The sequence below is a fragment of the Leptinotarsa decemlineata genome, unplaced genomic scaffold (assembly GCF_025532065.1).
Source record: "Leptinotarsa decemlineata unplaced genomic scaffold, Ldec_3_MD MMD2_P_RNA_scaffold_14, whole genome shotgun sequence".
NCBI classification, from domain to species: Eukaryota; Metazoa; Arthropoda; class Insecta; order Coleoptera; family Chrysomelidae; genus Leptinotarsa; species Leptinotarsa decemlineata.
Window position 1 is genome coordinate 1,671,055 of NW_027412528.1, and position 20,965 is coordinate 1,692,019.

The 20,965-nt window shown below is 32.6% G+C and overlaps 1 protein-coding gene across 6 annotated transcripts in view; it reads right to left on the reverse strand.

Annotated features, from left to right (window-relative positions):
• The window catches only part of mbl (splicing regulator muscleblind), a 684,538-nt gene that overhangs the window by 618,169 nt on the left and 45,404 nt on the right, over positions 1–20,965 (reverse strand). For 4 of the 6 annotated variants that reach the window (XM_074176519.1, XM_074176474.1, XM_074176478.1 and 1 more), the window contains one exon: positions 10,738–10,789. The exons of the other annotated variants lie outside the window; for them this stretch is intronic. The gene's annotated coding sequence lies outside the window, so the exon portion shown is untranslated. The remainder of the gene's footprint in view (positions 1–10,737; positions 10,790–20,965) is intronic. 6 annotated transcript variants of the gene reach the window in all.

Sequence of the window (20,965 nt, forward strand, 5' to 3'; positions counted from 1 at the left end):
TAGTGACTTAATTGAATGGCCACCTAGATCGCCTGATCTAACAATATTAGACTTTTTTCTGTGGGGTATTCTGACACAAAAAGTATACAGAACAAGACCAACGAATCGAGCTGAACTCATGCAAAGGATACGACAAGCTTGTGCCGAAATTACAGTTCAACAAATAAGCAATAGTGTAAACAATATTCGGAAGAGATACGATAAATGTATTGAACTTAATGGAGGTTTGGTAGAAGCCACAAAAATTTGAATGATTAGTTTTAAATCAATGTTTATTTTAGTATCAGTTTTTTCTTAATGGCAATTAATTGTTGAATAAATACTTTGAAACTTGTTTGTATACATTTTGTTTTCATCAGCTATAGAAGAAGGTAGAGTAAGTTCAGAATCTCATAAAATGTGATTTTCCAGGTGCGCTGTTACAAAAGTACTATTATTTATTATTGGGAAACTTCCAAAAAGCTTACAAGTATGACCATTAATACTTCAAGATTCTATCAAGATTTGGTAAAAGCGCAATTGGGAGATCCCATGACATGAGATTCTGAACTTGGTCTACTACTGCGTAACTTGAAAATGAACTTTTAATTTTCTGTTATTCAATTATTCAATTTTTATTTTTATTTTCACTTCTCGTAACCTACACTCATATTATCCACAAATCCAGTGGCGTAGTCAGATTTTTATTACAAAACGCTTGCACCACAAATCTCTCACATTACCATATTTTCAGGAGTTATAACTGTAGAACGCATTGAGCTGTTGACTTCGGATTTTCACTGTACTAATTCACTGGTGTTCTACTTGGTGATGACAGTGTTGTCAGATCTCAAATATGTCTATAATCTGAATAAAAATTACAAACAAATACTTTGATTCCAAAATTGAAGTTGTTGTAACTTCGTTGTTAACAAATATTTTTTAATGAAAATTTGACAGTTTTGATTTATAACGACTACAAATCCAGTGGTGTAGTCAAATTTGGAAACAAAAATTGCCTAATAAACTTTTGCCGTTTTTGACAAACAAAAAAAACCATAGAGTGCCTTGGAAATGAAACTAAAATTGTGAAAGTTAGTGTCAAGATACAGTTTTTCATGCTTAATATTTCAATAAAAAAAAATTGAGATTGATTGAAAAATGCACATTCTACAGGGGTGGTTCCATTTTAAATGGGTCACACTATATATATATATATATATATATATATATATATATATATATATATATATATATATATATATATATATATATATATATTATAAACTCAAAAACCAGTAGAGAAGTTGAGATGTTTCATAAAACACCCAATGTAAAAAAAATTGACAAATTTCCTAACTCTTATTTGATTAAAATTGAAGATATATTAAAATATAAATTTATGAATTTCACAATATGAAATACTTGGAATCAAACAAAATTGAAGCTAGCATTTAAATATACGTTAAAAATTTGACAAATCATTAGAAAGGTTTTGGACATTTCCTTGAACCAAGTGGAACAGGTAGGAATATATTTCACTTAAATGGTTGATATCAGTTTTTTAATTGAAGCATGAAGGTGATTGTGAGATGAATGCCATCTCTAAAAAGAGTCTTTTGTAATAGTTATGTTCAGTTACTAGTATTTTTATAGAATTGAAGTTTAAACAATGACTTTCTTCATTTACGTGATTACTCAAAGCACATCTTTCTGGTCTCAATTTACAATCACTTTTATTGAATGTTAATCTTTCTTTCAATTATCTTGTTAATTGTCCAATATATTTTCCATTGCAGCTGGAGGATGGTATACAATTAATGGGGTCTGAACATTGAAGTATTGGAGTTTCATCTTTTGATTTGATAAAGATAGATCCAATAGTTGAAACACTTTTATTTGCAATATTGATATTCTCAAAAGGTTAAAAAATTCTGGCCAATCCAGGCGTGATTTCTGTAACGTAGAGAAGAAAGGTGTAGAAAATATTAATTATTGTGGTTCAAATCAATTTGTTCATTAGTATTCAATTGTGATGATGAATTACAAAATAATAATCACGTTTTAGAGGTCATTTCTTTTATCATGTGGTAACATTGTTATATTCTCAACCGTAACAGATACGAAGACGATTAAATGGGGAAAAGGTAACTCATCGGGAGCAATACAATGTTCGAAGAAAATTTACGGGGACTATCGAGTTATACGGAAAAACCATAAATGCTGTTTTTCGTTTTTTTCGAACGGAATTGTAATTTCGGAGAGTATCGAAAAATGGAAAAGTTAAATGTTATTGTATTCGAAGTGTACTATGCCGAAGTAATAAATAAATAAATAAATAAATACTGAATATTCGATAAAACGTTTCGTGTCAACATGGCCACTATCAACTTTTTTTTTTCAATATTGACTGTCTTTTTTTATTACAGATATTAATGATGCGATAAATCCACAATTCAAGGGTATATCACATTTGATAGTTTTATAGCGTTTCATTTGAAATAACCAACATTATCAGTGACAAGAATCACACAGAAAAACAATTTATTTTATCATGAACTTTTGGAAAAAGTGAAAGCAATACCTACGGAAAATCAAAGCTACTCGAATTGCTCGAATTGACGACCTTTTTGTTGAATGCACATAAGCTGTCGGTCCAGATAATTTCTGTGGCAATTTTCTAGCACAATAGGTGTGATACCAATACATGCATCTCTTATTTTTTTGTTTGAGATGATCGATATCTGTACCTGGTGTTGAAAAAACGTTATCCTTCATGTATCCCCAGGCGGTAGCCGGTCGGTTCGACGTGGGTGCTTTGTTCACTCACTCAAATCGATCGCCGTGTTGGTCGCTGATTCAGGCCCCAGGCTGAACGATCGATTTTCACTTGCTATCATCCAACCCGTGTTAAGAATCACACGTTGAAAGGTAAGACCTCGTTAGTCCCCAGCTTGCACAAGTTTCGAATTCTGAGGGTTGTCGTTCGTAGAGGTGCGACAGCTGGTTAACGGAAAAACATTTTAAAACAGATTTTTTTACAGATTTTGAACAATAAAATTTAAAGAACTAAAATCTGGGGATTGAGCTGACAGTTAATTTGTTTATGGTTTCCAATCCATTTTCTTGGGAATATTACATCTGAATGCTCTCTTACTATTGCTGCATTATGTGGAGGAGTGCCGTCCTGTTGAAAATATTGTATTTTATGGCGGATATTCAGAGGCAATTCATTTAAGTAGCCATCGAATTCATTGAATAGAAAATGAAGAAACATTTCCCTATTCAAACGATCATCGTTAAACAAAGGATCAAGGCTGTTTGTTCCCATAATTTCCAAGCAAACATTTATTATGAACCTTTCTTGGAATTTGGTTTTTCTATGTAAATGTTAATATGTATTATTCCACCTATAATAGGATATTTCTGTTAAACCAACCACTGTTGGTGAATTTTGATTCGTCCATTCCATATTATTTATTTACAAATATTTCCAACTTCCCTTTTTCTACGTCTTAACCACTTCGCGTATCGTACTCTCCTTCCGTAATTCCTTTCATTGAGGTGATGAACTTTGCGTTTCCTGTAGCATTTATATTTGTTCTGAATACATCTTTGATATGTTCATAAACGTGTAATAACTGCCATTGCGATAGTAACATAAAATATTTTATTTATTGAGATCGTAGTTGTGATCACCGGTTTCTTCGGTGTCGATATTTTTCCAGTTGAAAAAACGCTGAATTACTTTATGACTGTCGGACCTTCGAGCGTCGTTGTGGTCATGTTAAATTTGAGCTAGTCTAAACAATATATTGCATCCTGCCGATTATCATAAGCTTGGGAATGTTAAAAAAACGCTGGGATGAGGTTTTTGTGGCTAGCGCTGTTGACGCGAGGGCTTGGGAGAGTTTCTTCAGGGAGACACAAAGAAGTCGGTCACCGGATCTCGTCGAGACGAGATAGGGAGGGGGGAGGCTCACCCCTCAGCCTTCGAGGCTGAGGGAGGTGGCCTAAATAGGGGAGTCAAATTATTTGTAAGCGCGTGGTGTGGAATTTAAGTAAAATCGGTAGTGAAATCATAAACCGGTAACGGGTACAGGGGAGTTCGAAATTAATGTTGGTGTTGAAAACACACCGGGTCAACGGAACCGATGGTTGACCATGAACCACCCAAAGAGGCGTTATGTGAGTGTTTGTTATTTTTTTACTAACCAGTTGATGTTTAGAGAGAGTTCACATATTATTTTGTCTGAACCCACTTTCTATTTGCAAAGAGGTTACATATTTTTGGGTTCCTAGTGCTTATTGTTTAGCTAGAGTTCATGATACAAAAAAGGGCAAACATTTAAAGTTATACACCACTCTCCCTAGAGTTGAAGTAAAACTAAAAATATTTTGTACTGAGTGGGTGCATGTGTAGTTATTCAACAGGTTAAATTAATAGTAAATATCAGGTCAAATTGGCGGCATATCCTTTGTTCTAATTTCCTTTATTTTATAGAATTTCACATTTTTTTCTGTTGTGAGATTTTACCCGATGTTTTTTTATTATTTTGTCCACGGAGTCGTTTTCCTACTTATTATACTTTATATTTGAAATCTTGGACTTTCAATTTCTCTTGGACTGAGTAAAACACCATCCTCGCAGAGTAAGATGGAGTTAAGAGAACAAAAACAAATAAGAGCCTTTTTTATGTCAATCTATCGAGAAGAGAATAGTGAATGAAAAGCATTTTGATTAAGATTAAAATTCAGTTCTGGAACCACATAATGAGAGAGAATATAAGTAGGTATACGAAATGATCAAATTTCAAAATGACCGGCCTTTGTGCGATCGGCACGAACCCTACAACTTTTTCGGACCTGCCTTAATATTCAAAATTTGATGCGGAGAAATATGCATCTGGTGACAGCCTTTGTCGGAATTGCCTAATTTTTGTACGTTGTTATACTGTCCGAGAAAAGGATAAAACCTACTATTATTACAAACGTTTGACAGTTCTCAACAGATATCAACAACGCATTCATTTTTGCTGCCATAGAAACCAAGCGAAGCTCACGCGTTTAAGATGGTAAATGAATTGAGTGCTATTCGATCATACCAAATTATACAACTTTCGAATTTTGACCAAAAACTGATATTTTTGTTAATTCCAGGATTGATAGTTATATAAATATAACGATTAAGGAGAAACAAGCCTTGAAAGAAGGATTACGGCAATACAAAAACTTCCAAAACAAAAAAGTACGAATTTTCATTGTGCTAGGGTAACTAACTACCTGTCGAATTTATTGGGTTGTCTGAATTATATTTTGAAGAAATCGAAACAATTCACAAAAAAAAAGTAACGACAGGACCGTAATTTAAGACTGTTGTCACTGATGATGGTAGTTATTTCACATGGAACGCTATAAAAATATCAAATGTTATATTAATACAGTTTTTATTTTCAGTGATGAAGGCCATTTCAACAAAAAAGTGCTGCATTAATAAAAAAAGATTATAATCATCTCAGTAAGATATATTCCTACCTTTTGACGTTGGATGATAATGCATATAACAATGTTTCAATAAACCTATCAAATCAGGAATTATTAGAATAATCTACTGAATATCTGTAATAAAAAAGACAGGTCCGTATTTTTGAAAAAAGTTGATGGTGGTCATGTCGATACGAAATGTTTTATCGAATATTTATTACATCGTTACAGTACACTTCGAATACAATAACATTTTTCTTTTCCATTTTTTGATATTCTCCGAAATAACAATTCCATTCGAAATAAACGAATATATGGAACTGGTACATAGTGGGGCTTTGCAACAAATGAAAGAGTACTCTTTAAAGTTCGTCCAAGTTCAAGGAAATTTAATGAATTGGATGGTTAGACTTGCAACTGTGTTGAGGATGTTTCATACGATGCGATGGTTATGTAAAATATTGGGCACATAGTGTTGGATGAACATTGGGAAAATATATCTATATAATATTTGATAAGATATTTGATAAAATACGTTACAGTTCAAAATTTTTAAAAAGAGGATCATGTCCACATGTGGAAATTTCACAAATCGTTTCTAATGGTTAGGACTCACAGACAGATGACATGACATATGCAGTGGTAATAGTGATAAAAGTTGTTCAAATTGTAAAGAATTCCTTAAGAAATTTCTACCTATGGGTAGAATTTTAACAGCAAAGTTAGGATAATAACATTTGAATTAAATTTATTAAGTACATTATTCTATTTATTCCAGATTTGATAGGTTCATTGAAACATTGTTATAAGTATTTTTATTTAACGTCAAAAGGTGGGAATATATCTCACTGAGATGATTGATATCTATTTTTTTATTAATGCACTTTTTATTTTAAGCGATGAAGGTCCTTTCTTGAAATGGTCTCTATTCCGAAATGTTTTTCTCTTCATATCGTGGTTTCTGGTAGTTCAACATCAAGCTCATTCTACGCTCCTTCATTACGACACTGCACGTTTTCTTGACCCTTGTTTGATGCAATGTTTGGGTGAAAGCCGCAGGCACACGCGATGAAAGCGGAAATAAATTTTCGAACATGTTCTTCAACTATCGGTGAGATGAAATTATTGCGAGATCGATTTCGATTTGTTACCGGTAAACTTAGTGAAACACGGTAAATATATATCTTGAAGTCTCAGTAACGCTACTAAGATTTGAAATGTTGAATCTCTGACGATGCCTACCGCATTAGCAGATAAAACCGCATAATATGAACACGCCTGAGGAAGCTAGGGTATAGCGAAACGTGTTGCAGTTTTGTAAACAGATCAATGGAAACCTCACAATGAAGTGTTACTTGAATACGTTCCATCAAATATAATTGTACTAGATTAATTAACATTTTTTTAAGCTTCTAAAAGTTAGGACATTCTTAACAAGTTTCTATGTTGATAAATATTCAGAACTATTTAAAACTTACTTGTAATTTTTAAAAAATCAAGCATTTACAAATTGAATTCCATAATGCAACTCGTTATAAATCACCTCACACTCAAAGATTAATTCACCAGTCATCGGATTCCGGAACTCCTATCTTTCAAATTAAATTATACAACATTGCAGGTGTTCATGACGCCTTATTTCTCTTCTACGCCACTGTCTGCATTGCTGAAAAACATTCTAGTACGTGATCCAGTGATCCTGGAGCCAGTAAAGTGAACAAAGACCCAACTGTTTTTCAGCCAATTTGGCAGCATTCCCCACTTTTTGATATTCTATTCAACACACACACAGGAAAATAATTTTACATTCTAGAAAAATAACTCATTAAATCGAACACGTAATGAAATAAAACTACCTGGGTTTACGTAACGTGAATTCACTTTTAATATAGTTCGTTTTTCGAAAAAGAAAGACTTGGACGTGACTTACCGAACACGTTTTAATTTGACCAAATTCATTGAAACAAAACTTCAGTGTCAGATAGATCAGGAGTATATGTTAGTTGACTACTGGTTCTTGTCCCAGACTTAATATTGGTCAAACAAGGATAATCGTTTTTGTAAAAATGAAAGATCACTGAAGTCGTTTTCTTGAATGTGGGGATCAACTCCACATTTGCAAAGATTCTATTAGCAAAGACGTATGAGTTCAATTAACGATTAGTACAACTAATCAATATTCAAATCAATAATGTATATCACTTGGTGATTGAAACACGTGTCGAGGTATTGAAAATAACGGTTTGGTGTTGGGATAGAACTCCAGTAATATTCTTCACCATTTCAAAGGTTCCAAACAGTGCATCACAAATACGTCTGAAGAAGCTATTATATGTATAGTTGAAATTAACCTTTATGCGTCATTGATGAAATTGATTAAATTTATCGATGCATTCAACTGAGAACATCTCGACCTCGAGCCAAAAATTTCCTCAGATAAATGACCGTTTTTTCAACTCGACCTCTGTTATTTCCGGGTAATACTAATCGAGCAGCCAGCAATAGATAAAACCACTCATCTACAGACTAGTGGAAGTTATACCATAAGACTATTTCGTGTTCTATTGCCATTGCTGGTTGCTGGATTGGAATCCAAAATAACAAAGTTGCAGTTTCAGAAAATGGACATTCAAATGATAACATTTTTAGGTCGACTAGTATCCATGAAATTATCTTCGGAAATATTTTTAGTTGAATGCATTCATATAAGAATCGAAATGAATTAATTATATAATTTATACAGAACTTGGTTTCGGGACTGGTTTTATTGCTGCATTTTATCGCTATGAAACTTCATTTTTTTCATCATTGCTTTGAAAAAAATGATCGCAAAAAAATTTAAATTCAACAATTCAACTTTGAAGTTTTTTAGTATCGTCTTCGAAAATGTTTTGATAGTATTTTAATATTATTTTCCAATTGTAAATTTTTTATCAAATTCTAGTGTAAAATAATTTTGTTGGTATTTTTATCTCACTCTGGATTTATATGTAAAAAAGTTATTTAATTGAAATAGAAAATTGACGAAGGCGATGTACAATAATGAAGGCGATGACAATGATGGCAGATGGAATAGCTTAATTGGCTATCATTTGTGGTTTTTTGACATGACAATCGACGAAGGACATTTAAGTATGTTTTTGTTATTCGCAAAATACGAGCTCTGTTCAAAAAATTAGGTGAATGTTTAAATTTCTCAGGCTACGTACATTCGATTAGCAATTTTTAATTTTTTTATGTTGGTATGTTTTGGTTGGTTTCATCTATTTAGTATGTTTAGTTCGTTGGTGAGAGGCATGAAAGTTAAAAGTGTTTTGTGTGTTCGGCGTTTTTCTGCTGTCGGAAAAAATGGATCAAAGAATTTGCATCAAATTTTGTGTGAAAAATGGATTCAATTGTTCAAAAACACTTCACAAATGGTAAAAGGTTTTCATAGAAGGTCGAGAACATGTGAATGACGATGCTCGCCCAGGACGCCCCAGCACATCAACAACCGATGAAAATGTCGATAATTTTTTTTTAATCGAGAACCGTCGAATCATTATTAAAGAGGTTGCTAGGGATGCTGGATATTGGTTGGGAGATGCCATGCAATTTTTTCAAAAATTTTCTGCAGCTAAGTTCGTTCTAACATTGCTGAATTCTGACCAAAAATACCGTCGCATGAGCAGTTGATACCGTAGTTGTTGAATGACGTCAACGGCGATCTGAAATTGCTCAAAAGGGTCATAACTGGTGATAAATCATTGGTATATGGTTATGATATTGAAACCAAAGTCCAATCGTCCCAATAGAAGAGCCTAGAAGAACTAAGACAAAAAAAACACACCAAGTTCAATCAAATGTCAAGGTTTTTCACACTGTTTTCTTTTATTACCGTAGAGTTTTAGCCACATGGTAGTATGGTCAATAAAGAGTATTATCTTGAAGTTATGCGTCGCTTGTAAGAAGCAATATAAAGAAAACGTCTGGTATTGTGGAAAAGTAATTCATGTCTTTTGCATCACGATAATACATCTGCTCACTCATCATTGCTTGTCATTTTTTGTGCAAAAACAACACCGTAATCATGCCTCAGCCACCGTATTTCCCAGATTTGCCTCCTGCGACTTTTTCCTGTACCCAATATTAAAGATACCCATGAAAAAATGGCGTTTTGCGACCAATGACGAGATAAAAACCGAATCGCTGAGAGAGCTCAAAGACATACCAAAAAGTACATATCAGAACTGCTTCGAGGATTGGAAAAAAACGCTGTCACAAGTGTATTATAACACAGGAGGACTACTTTGAAGGGGACAAAATAGAAATTTGTGAATAAATGAATATTGTTTGAGAAAAATGAAAATTCACCTTATTTTTTTAACAGACCTCGTACACTCTATTTTTGAATAAATTCATATGAAAATAAATAAGAAATATGAAATTTGGTGAGGTGATGAAAAAGTATCATTAAAAATTCTGTAAATGGTAATTAGTTTCAGAACAAGCAGATCGCTTTTTAAATAGAAACGAACATTTTCAAACACTGATGGCGGTTCCAAGGAAAGAAGAATTTGAAACTAGATAATCATCTAAAATGAGTACAATAGAATTAGTACTACAATTAGAAATTGCCTATTCATCAAAGAGTTTGTACGATTTCATACACTGATCTCGAGGGTGGGACCCTTTACTTGGTAATTTGTGTTATGTCAATTTTGTGATTGTAAAATTCACGGAACCTATGAAAATTTCACAAGTCTATCATCAAACAATACTTGCTATGGAACTTCCACAGAAATCATTAGATTATTAATACCGGACTGCGCCTTGTCTTCGAAATTTTTCAACGAAAGAATGCGGTAGGAACTATCTCAAATATAAGTCCTGTCAACTATCTGAAGCCAGGTAGCAGATTTTGTTTTGTGAATAACTATAAACTAATCTAAATTTTTTCTATATTCTTACGACATCCAAAGGCTCCCTTGAAACTTATCATTACGGATGAAATTTTGCCAATTGTCTCTTCAAAAAGTGAATGAAAATTCATTATTTTTTACTCAAATTTTCTCGGCAGAGTCTCCAAGAAAAATAGACAATAAATGGTAAGGTAAAAATTATTGAAAAAAAAAATAAAAAAACGTCTATAATATTAATAGCAAATAGCAATGAGAATCATCAGCAGATCAGTGTTTTTAATTTTATGATAACAAAGGTAAATAGGACTCGTCGTAGTACATTTGCATTGGTCAGATTAAAAACTAAGTTTTTAAGTTATTTATATGAACTTACATCAGTGTGAAGCCATCCAAGAAGCCAAGAATGTGCAAAAAAGCCAAGCTACCTGAAACAGAAAGAAATTATTATAGACCCCGTAGCAACTTTCAAATAATTTTTTTCTTCATCAAATGACTATCTGAAATATCAGTACTGTCAACATTCTAAACCCAAGTAGTTGATTCTGTTTTTTTTAAATGAATAGAAAGTAATCCATGTATTCTTGTTATAAATTTACCACAAGTAAAGGGTTCAGGTTCGCTATTGATACTTTTTAGTCAGTTCTTCGAAAAAAAAAATACAGTTGAGGGTAAGGTACAGATGACAGGATTCCGTGTGAGTGAAATTCTATATCGCTTTCCTATGAATGATATCTGATATCTGAAACTTCTTCGGAACAAATTGTCAAATTTTAGGGGGTTTATGAGTTTTCAAACCTGATGTTTTCTTCGGAAGTATAGAGATAGTGAAGAAAAAAGCCAAAACCGTTTTTTTCCAAATACTAATCTCTCCTTGAAATATACCTACCCCTTTCAATTTCTCTGGGTCTGGGTTTGAATAACTGAAATTTTATATTGTAACTCTCTTATATATTATATTGTGTAGTTTTCTTAGGAATGACAGATTTACAAAAACGCAACATGTGTTTTGCTATACCATAGCTTCTACAGGCGTAAATACACACCTGAGAAAGCTATAGTATAGCGAAACACGTGTTGCGTTTTTGTAAAACTGTTCAGTGAAAATCTCACAATAGAGTGTTTCTTTTTCAGGCACGAAGACACGCCTAAAGAAGCTATTGTATAGCGAAACACTTGTGCATTTTTGTGAAACTGTTTAAAGAAAATCTCACAATGAAGTGTTTCTTGAATACGTTGTGGATTTTCATTAAGTATCGGCCGATTCCATCATATATATTAGATAATGAGATAATGTAGAGCTATATGAATTCAATGTGAAAATCAATGATGGAATGAAATCGGTATTTCCATACCAGAAATAAATTTTAAGAAAGCGGGGTCGATTTTTATTTTCGAAAACCTATTGTTTTTTGAATTGAATATTCCAACTCCTTTTCAACATTCCACCCTAAAGATCAACCCTTTCAAAAATTTTAATGGAAAAGGTTGTATCTTGTTTGAGAGATTCTCTATAATGGGCTTATTTACAATCGACAGTTCAAACTATCGCCAAAATCGACCTTTTGACATTTGTCGAGCTTTCGGTACTTTTCATTAGCTTCTTCAGCAGCATCGGCATCTGGGGGTTGAATGTTAATGAAATTTTTCTAATCATATTCTCACTTGTTGCATATACATTATTTTTAATATATTCCCAGTCCGTAGTTCTGTGAAACTCTTTGGGGGAACACCTAGTTACTTTGAGTACATAGATGAAAATCTCGAAAACGCTTCATTTTTTATATAGAGGATGTATTGAATAAATTCACATTATAATTATGTCAGATGAGCAAACATGTGAAAATATACAGGGTTTTACATTTGTAGGCCTTTTTATGGTGAAGATTTAGTTGACTTATTTGGAATGAATATCTCAAAAACTGTCAATAAACATTTAGTAGAGAAAGAAACTGAATAGTTTGCTAGACTAATTTTCAAATCTATTTTTTAATGAATTAGTACTGTATAAAGGCTATCAGGTAAGATTGGAATATGACAGAACTGTACGTGTTGGAAAAACGACATTATTTCAAAATTAAAAAGTATATTGAAAAACATATATTTGCCAATTTTCAGGATATGAATTATATCATTTCCCAAAATACGGCTAACCGACGGTCATTGCGCTGTATCCAGTTGGCTAGATGCAGTTTTTTAAAATAAATTATTCGTTTCATCGATACAGCTACACAACTCTTCAAAACTTGTAGCTTCTAACAAACTCAATTCATTACCAAAGTCTGATTACGTCTATAAACTTGATGCGTGCAGTGTTTGGTATCTCGGACAAAGTTTGAAGAGCTCAACTGCAATAACGTATATTTCCACGGTATATTTCATGAGTTAAGAAAACTGCGATTTACGTTGAGTGTTATCAAAATAATAATAATATCATCTTGGAAAAGGTTTTGGCTTTCGACCTCCCACAATCTTTATACATAAAATGTGGAAATCTTATAAAGAAAGGAAGAAGAAATTACTTTCGAAATAAACTCTTCACAAGAAGTAACGTTCAGACAATAACTGGAAGAAGCCCCAACTAGCAATTTCGTATTTTATAATAGTTGCGGAAACGTTTCGGAGAAACAAATTATAAAACTGCATTTCTTCCAGAAATGTTTTCAATATGTTTATAAAAATGCTATAAATAGGAAATTGGCACCGTTTTATAAAACATTATAGTTATTATCAATATTTTGTAAGGCCTTTTACAAACACTACAAAACAGTTTTATAAACATTTTTGCACTTACTATAAAATTTGTCTAACGCTCTTAAAAAGTAGTTTTGTAAAGACTTCCCTTACTGCACTTTTGCAACATATTTAAGCGATGCTTATGAAATAATCAGAAGACAATTTTATAAGAGTTTTTTAGTAGTTCCAAGTAGGCGTTATAAAATATAATACAGCCGGAAACGATAACAATAAAATAAAAAAGTGTTAAAAATGTTTTCTTGAAGACGCAAGAAGTAATTTTGTATTGGACACTAGGAAAATATAATAGATATGTCACCAACTGAAAACTAACAAATAGAAAGGTTGAAGCCATTTTAAAATTTCACTTCTGCACTCATAAAACTGTTGAAGACATTGTTTATGTTCCGAAGATTGATATTTTTACTGCAAATGAAATTTTATTGACAAATATATAGCCTATTATTAGCAAAATTTAAGCGCATCACTCATTTATAAATGTTTTCGGTAAAATTATTAATTATACAAAAAATCACTCTGTCGACGTATTAATTTTCTAGTCGAAAACTCAACTCACTTTATTCTAAATAATATAATGTTATAATATTTATGTACTTTTCAGCTGTAAATATCACTATATGTGCGGTATTTCATATTTTCAACTCATCTAATTTCATTATCCCGGATCACTATCATTACAAATGGCGTCGTTCTATAAAATGAATTGGTATCAATAGCAAGCATTTCAACGTATTTTAGCTACTATGTTACCCCTATAAGACTGTTAAGAAACATTTAGTTCTGGGAGATGGTATTGCGGCAGAGTCGGACTACTTTTAAAGCTTCAGGTTTCTACAAAAGTGCTAGTATGAATAAAAGATTTCTCACATATAGTTTGGATAAATATTATCTGTCTTTGATGTTTCGGCTGAAAAGTTTCTTTCATCGATTATAAAGGCTAAACGACGGGTTTTAACCATTATCATAACCTTTTCCTGATTTTCGCAAGAAAAAATTGGAGCACTAGGTTAGGTGGGATAATTTAAAGTGTTTTCTTAGTATTTCCGAAATACAGGGCGACTCAAAAACCTTCCAGAAAGTTTTTTTATGGAACACCAAGTCATTTCTTCGTCTGTTTGAAGCACCTTGAACTGAATCTGAAACTATTATATACTCCCCAATAAATGTTCAAAATGACCGCCATTGAGTTATTATTTATTTTTATTTATATATTCGGGATACAAACAGAAAAATCCACTACAATATCCACACAATGGAATTATTATCAAATTGAAAGTATAAATTAATACACTAAAATATGCATATCATAGTGTCTAAAATTAAGGATGAATTAGAATTGAATACAGTAACAATAGAAACTGATTATTAGTTATTGACAAAATGTATCAATTAATAATAATTTATAAAAATGAGTTTTCAATATTTTTTTGGCCGTAAGCTACAATCTATTAAAAATATGGAAGTATTTTGCAAGAGTGTTATCTCATATTACTGGAGTTTTCTCCCAACACCAAACCGTTCTACCGAATATTTTTTAATAGATGGATTTTCTGAAATAACTGAAACAAAACCAAACTAACCCAAACCAACCATTATCCCTTCTTTCACTAAACAAAAAATTATAAAAAAATATTTGTTACAAATAGAGTATTCGAACCCACCATAAAAATTAATCATACGTCAATTGGTCAACATCCCAACATCAAAGTCATTTACACTAACGAATACCTATGGATACGAACACTGTCACGAATTAATTATAGAAAGCGGGTAGCGAACCTATACAATTGAATTTGAACGCGAACGCATACGCTCAAATCACAAAATTATCGGAAACCTAGATACTCCCAAATGAATTAAATTCCGTGAATCACCTTGTATGGTTTAGCTGCTAAAACTGAACCCCCATCCAACCCTAACAACTCATTTCTATATGTAATATTTTTTCGAAACACAACTAAGCATCCCGTTATTTTGATGGTTTTTTTACACAGAATACTAAGAATACGGCCCTATTAATATTTGTTTGCCTTTCTGCTCCGCTGTGGCTCTGCTGTCGATACACAACTATTGTGATTGTTTATAAGTTAGTTGGCAACATTTTTGCTAATAAATGACACTTTGGTGACTCTTATAATATAAATTACTTATATTCATCACACATTACCTTTTTTATGATAAATATTCGTTGTCTAATGCTAAATACATGTTATATTAGACATAACCTATATGAACGCGGATTAAATATTGTTGATATTTAATTTTTCGTGCGTTTAGTGGAAATGACGGGTAAGTTTTTGATGTCAGAATATATCTTTTAATTAGCTTCAATAATTGACCAGATATTTGATAATTCAGGCCTATATTTTCAGTTGATAGTTTTGTCTTTTTGAAGCTGGATTTGACTCATTTTATCAAAGTTTTAGGTATATATATTTACCATAGTTCCGTCGTCATTGGTAAATAATAACCAACCCTCATGGCCAAAAATTGATTCTGATAAGCTAATACGAAACCACAATTCTATGCCCGAAGCCAGTTGGTTTACAATGATGTATAAACTAAAACAAAGTCATTTGATGACCTACCAAATTGCTGAAGAAGAACTATTAGAACGAATGCTGAAGAATGATGATACAGGACAAGAAAAAATTATCAATTCTATGCAACCCAAAAAGCAAGCAGGGTTATTGTCATCTAAACAAGTTGTCACAAAAAGTGTGAAAAAGCCAGAGTTATGTATCTTTTATGGGACACCGTCTATATGACAGTAGTTATTAGTTATTCGAGGAGTTACTTCTGAATACTGTCTGTGAAGCATACCTTGCTGTACCTGAATTTGTCATCATTTAAAGAGTTGTAACACAAAACTGCTTCACTCAGAACAAAATATCCAGGTTTTCTAAATAGATAACTAAAAACTGAAACTTGAAAGTGCAAACCCTTTGTATTTTACAGTCTTCCAAATTGTGAATAATAAGGTTGAGTTATCAAACCCAATGCCTTGAAAATATTGAATTTACTTATATTTACTTAATTACCTATATTCAATAAAAATCAAATATTTAGAAGTTGCTGAAGAACTAATTTCCACCACGACATCGATGGTGCCCCACTTGAATAACTTAACACAAATATTCTTACTAAATACAACTAAAATTTTGAAGAATTTTCCAAAGCTGTGATTAGGAATCGATGTCAGCTGGTTGTTCTTAAATGCTGCATTTTATTCTTGGTGACAGCAAATATATATTAGCAAAAGCAATTCGATTTTATACCAGTTATATTAGTGTTTTGGAATTGTAGTAAATATACCATACTATAAAATAGTTGGGAAATTATCATTGAAGTGAAAATAATATGGTAATGAAAATAAAATTGTGTCTGAAAGCATTTTAATACAATAATTTCATTAAAGCTACAGGAAACAGTTATAAAATAAGCTCGAAATAGTTTTATAACTATCATAAAAATCTCGCAGAAAAGTGTTATAAAACTGCTACATAACAATTCACTTTTATAGGAAAATAAGTTTTATAAGTTAGTTGAAGAAACGTTTTTGTAATAATTTCCTGACTATTTAATAATGGTTTTTTAATTTTATTTCATAAACGTTTCTATGACAAATTTATAAAACACATTTATTGCCTACAACTGTATTGTGTTCACCAATCATCTAATACAATCAATTAGCATTTTGGAAGTAATTATAAAATACTAATAAAATAAAACTGTTGCAACAGCATGGAATTATAAAACAACTTTGCTGGTTGGGACACTCATATGAACATTGAATTACAAGAAAAAAGAATACTTTGGAAACAACTACTTTTATATAAACATTGCATTATACAAAAAACTGTCTTATTCTGTTTGTACTTCAAACATTCGTTGTGGCATCGAAACAGATTTCTTTCACAGCATTGCTACAGAATATTATAGTATATAAAAAAGATAAAATTTTGCTAACATGGAACGCTGTCATCCTCAATGGCGAACAACGATGTTTCGAAATAAGACACTTGTATTATTGCCTCTTCGGCACTCAATCTATTCGTGAAATTACGACTATATGTCACGCATGAGTTAAATCTACTCATGTCATCGATGACAGACCTATATTAAAAAAAAGAATATACATGAATATACTGAAGATAACAAAAAAGTACTAGAGTAATTTACAAAAAATAGATAACTTAAGGAACTGTGTCACTTTATACACAGAATAACATAGAAGGGTAAACAAGTGCTAAGATACTCATCGATCCCAATCGAAATTTAACCAAACAAGTTACATGGCGCAGCCAGGTACTACAGAAAAGTAATTATATTGAGCAAATTCATAAATCAAGGTGGGTGACAGTCGAGTTGCAACTATGATATACAGGCAATGTGGCGGAATTAGCGGCTTTGGAAAGCTCGTTTCCAAAACTATTTAATTGCTCCAAGTAGCCCGAAAAAACGCAATGTGCCCAATTTCTTCACTACATAGAAGAAAAGGGATTCAAAATATTTTCTACATTTGAAATAGCGGATAGCAATAAAAAACTGTCGATTCTTTTACACAATTTTTAATGAGTGCTACAAATTATTTTGAAACCAGATCAGTCAACAAAAAATTTCATTACCATACTCAAACAACAGGCAGATAAATATAAATCAGAAACGTTACAGTACAGTTTATTCGTAACGATGATAATCTGTGGTAAAAGTAACAATGTTGTTAGAAAAATACTTTTGGAAGAGGACAATGTTATTTATTTATTTATTTGTAATACAATACTCTACAGGGCATAGCCCAATAACAGAGCAGGAAATAACAGAGTATAATAAATACATCACAAACAAGTGACTGTAAAGTCTACAAACACTACAAACAATACAAACAAGTGACTATAAAGTCTACACATTTTATATTTATTATAGGTGAAAAAACAATTACTTTAGGAAGTGGGATTTTATATTTGACAATTTGCAACTAAATATATATAAATTATCGCTAATAGAATTTGTCACTTTACACATGGTATAGATCGGATAATTCTCCAGAACATTTGTGTGAGATGTTTTTATATAGAAAGTACTCGGGTGTCTAGAACAGATTCTAGGAATGCAAATACTAAACTTTTTCAGTAATGTTGGGCAGTCAACTATGCTTTCGATAATTTTATAGGTTAGTGCAAGATTATAATATTCACGCCTTTTTTCGAAACTGCAAAAGTTATGCTTTTGTAATCATTACTGTTACGTGCAATTAATCCGTACAAACGACAGGAGGAGGTTACAACATTATCGATATGCCTATTAAATGATAGTGCAGTGTCAAATGTGAAGCCAACATCGGTAAATGTTTCTGGTCTCACCAGGGAAACGTTTTCTATTGAATAATCAAACATCAAAATATTCGTTTTCAAACTGTAGGACATGACCTTACATTTATCCGGGTTCAGTGACAAGTTATTTCGATAACACCATTCTACAACCCGTCCTACGTTTGCTGAGAGGTTCACACAATCATCTATGTTCTCAATGGGGCAGTAAGTATAGTTTAAGATCATCGGCAAATAAAAGGAAATGCACATTTATAACATCTGCAATATCATTAATGAATATATTGAAGAGCAATGGTCCCAGATGTGAACCTTGTGGAACACCGGAACAAGCACTATATTCGGTAGATTTGAAACCATTGAGCTGAACATATTGTTTTCGATCCCGTAGATAGGACTGAAAGAGTGTGATTAAGGATGGAGATAATCCAAAGGCTACTAGTTTGTTCAGTAGAATGCAATGGTCAAGCCTGTCGAAGGCCTTAGAAAAGTCTGTGTAAATAACATCAGTTTGGGCCCTATTGTCAATAGATTCAGCAATATGTTGGGTTACAGTCAGAAGATTGGTGACCGTTGAACGATTTTTCATAAAACCGTGTTGGTTTATACTTATATTGCAACTGACATGCCGATATATAACTCGCTCCAGCAGAATCTCAAAAACCTTTGCGAAGTTGCAAATAATAGAGATAGGCCGATAATTTGAAATATCTTGTCTATCTCCTTTCTTGAAAATGGGACAGACTTTTGATGATTTCCAGATCCTTGGTATTGTAGCCCATCTTAAGCAGATATTAATTAGTATAGATAGAGGACGAGCAAGCACAAGTGCACAATCTTTTAGGATGAAAGTTGGAATGTCATCTGGACCAGTGGTCTTTTTAGGCTTGAGCGACCTTAGTGCCTCATATACTTTGTTTTCACTGAAGCTTGATATATCAAGAAAGTGATTATTATCAATATCAGAGTTTGGTTGGAAAGGGGAAGAAGCGGTATACGATTGTTTGAAAAGATTGGAAAAACCGTTTACGATATTAGAGGGCCCCTCCAGCAATTGACCTTCAAAATTCAGTACTTGTGATATTTTGGAGCTACCTCCTTTATTATTTATAAATGACCAAATTCTGTTGGGATTAATATGTATTTCTTCCTCAGTTTCACCTAAGAATTTTTTATATGCCACATCAACATCATGCTTTATTTTTGCTCGAAGATGTTTGAAATCTCAAGGGCCTGCAGATTACACCCACGCTTGTATTTGCGCCAGATTCTGCTTTTAGCCTGCAAATCTCTACTAATGCTTCCATTATACCAAGGGGGATATTTATTTTTGGATTCCACTGTATACTTGGGATAGCAGCGATCAAAAACATCATAAAGTTTTTCATATAAATATGTGGATGCATCTTCTGAGTCATCAAGAACTTCCAAGAAGGTCCAGTCAATATGAGATATTTGATTATACAGTTGTGGATAGTTGGTTCTTTTTAAATTATAATTATTCTGGAAACAGGAATGCAGTTTATTTTTGTAGTTAGCCTTCGTTTCAAGTACACAAGTAATATCCAAGGCAGGATGATGCTGATCTTCGACTACGAAAGGATCCATTGATTTCTCCACATGACACTCTCCATTAAAAAATACCAGGTCAAGAAGTCTATTGAGTTTATTATATACAAAGTTATTTTAAGATACGGCAAGGATTTGTGAAAAGTTATTGAAAATAGTAATTTCCCTATTATTCGTTCATTGATTCAGTTTGGTTGCTTTTGAAATTATTTCAACTTTACTGTAAAAACGGTTTATTCCATTCCTGAACGAGTTGAAATTGTTAAACTTCATTATCAACATAATAGTTGTGCTAGACTTACTGCTCGCCTCTTTAATAAGAGTCATCCCGGAAAAAATGTGAATGATTCGTCCGTTGCCAAGTTAGTCCAAAAGTTTGTCGATACCGGATCTGTTTGTAATGTGAAACACGAGCCACGGAAACCGATCAGAAATGAAGCAGTGGAAGTCGCTGTTTTGGGACATGTTGAATTGGATCATACTCAAAGTACCCGTCAGCTTGCTGCAGCCTCAGGTGTCTCCCGTTCGTCCATAATACGCATATTAAAAGCCTATAAATATCATCCGTACAAAATTAAATGACTACAGGAACTCAATGAAGATGATCCTGATGGAAGGCTGCAATTTTGTGAACAACTGAGCCAGCTACTAATTGATGATCCGCACCTATCATTCAACACGTGCTTTTCCGATGAGAGTACATTTTTTTTTAATGGAGCTGTAAATAGGCATAATTGCCGTTACTGGGATGACAGTAACCCACACTTATTCCGAGAGGTCCATACCCAGTACCCTCAAAAAATCAATGTCTGGTGTGGCATATTAGGTAGTCATATCGTAGGGCCACTTTTTATTCCTGGGATTTAACTGGTGAGGTCTACTTGAACATGCTTGAAGATACAATTGATCCTCTCATAACAGAAATAATTGAAAATGACCAAAATCATA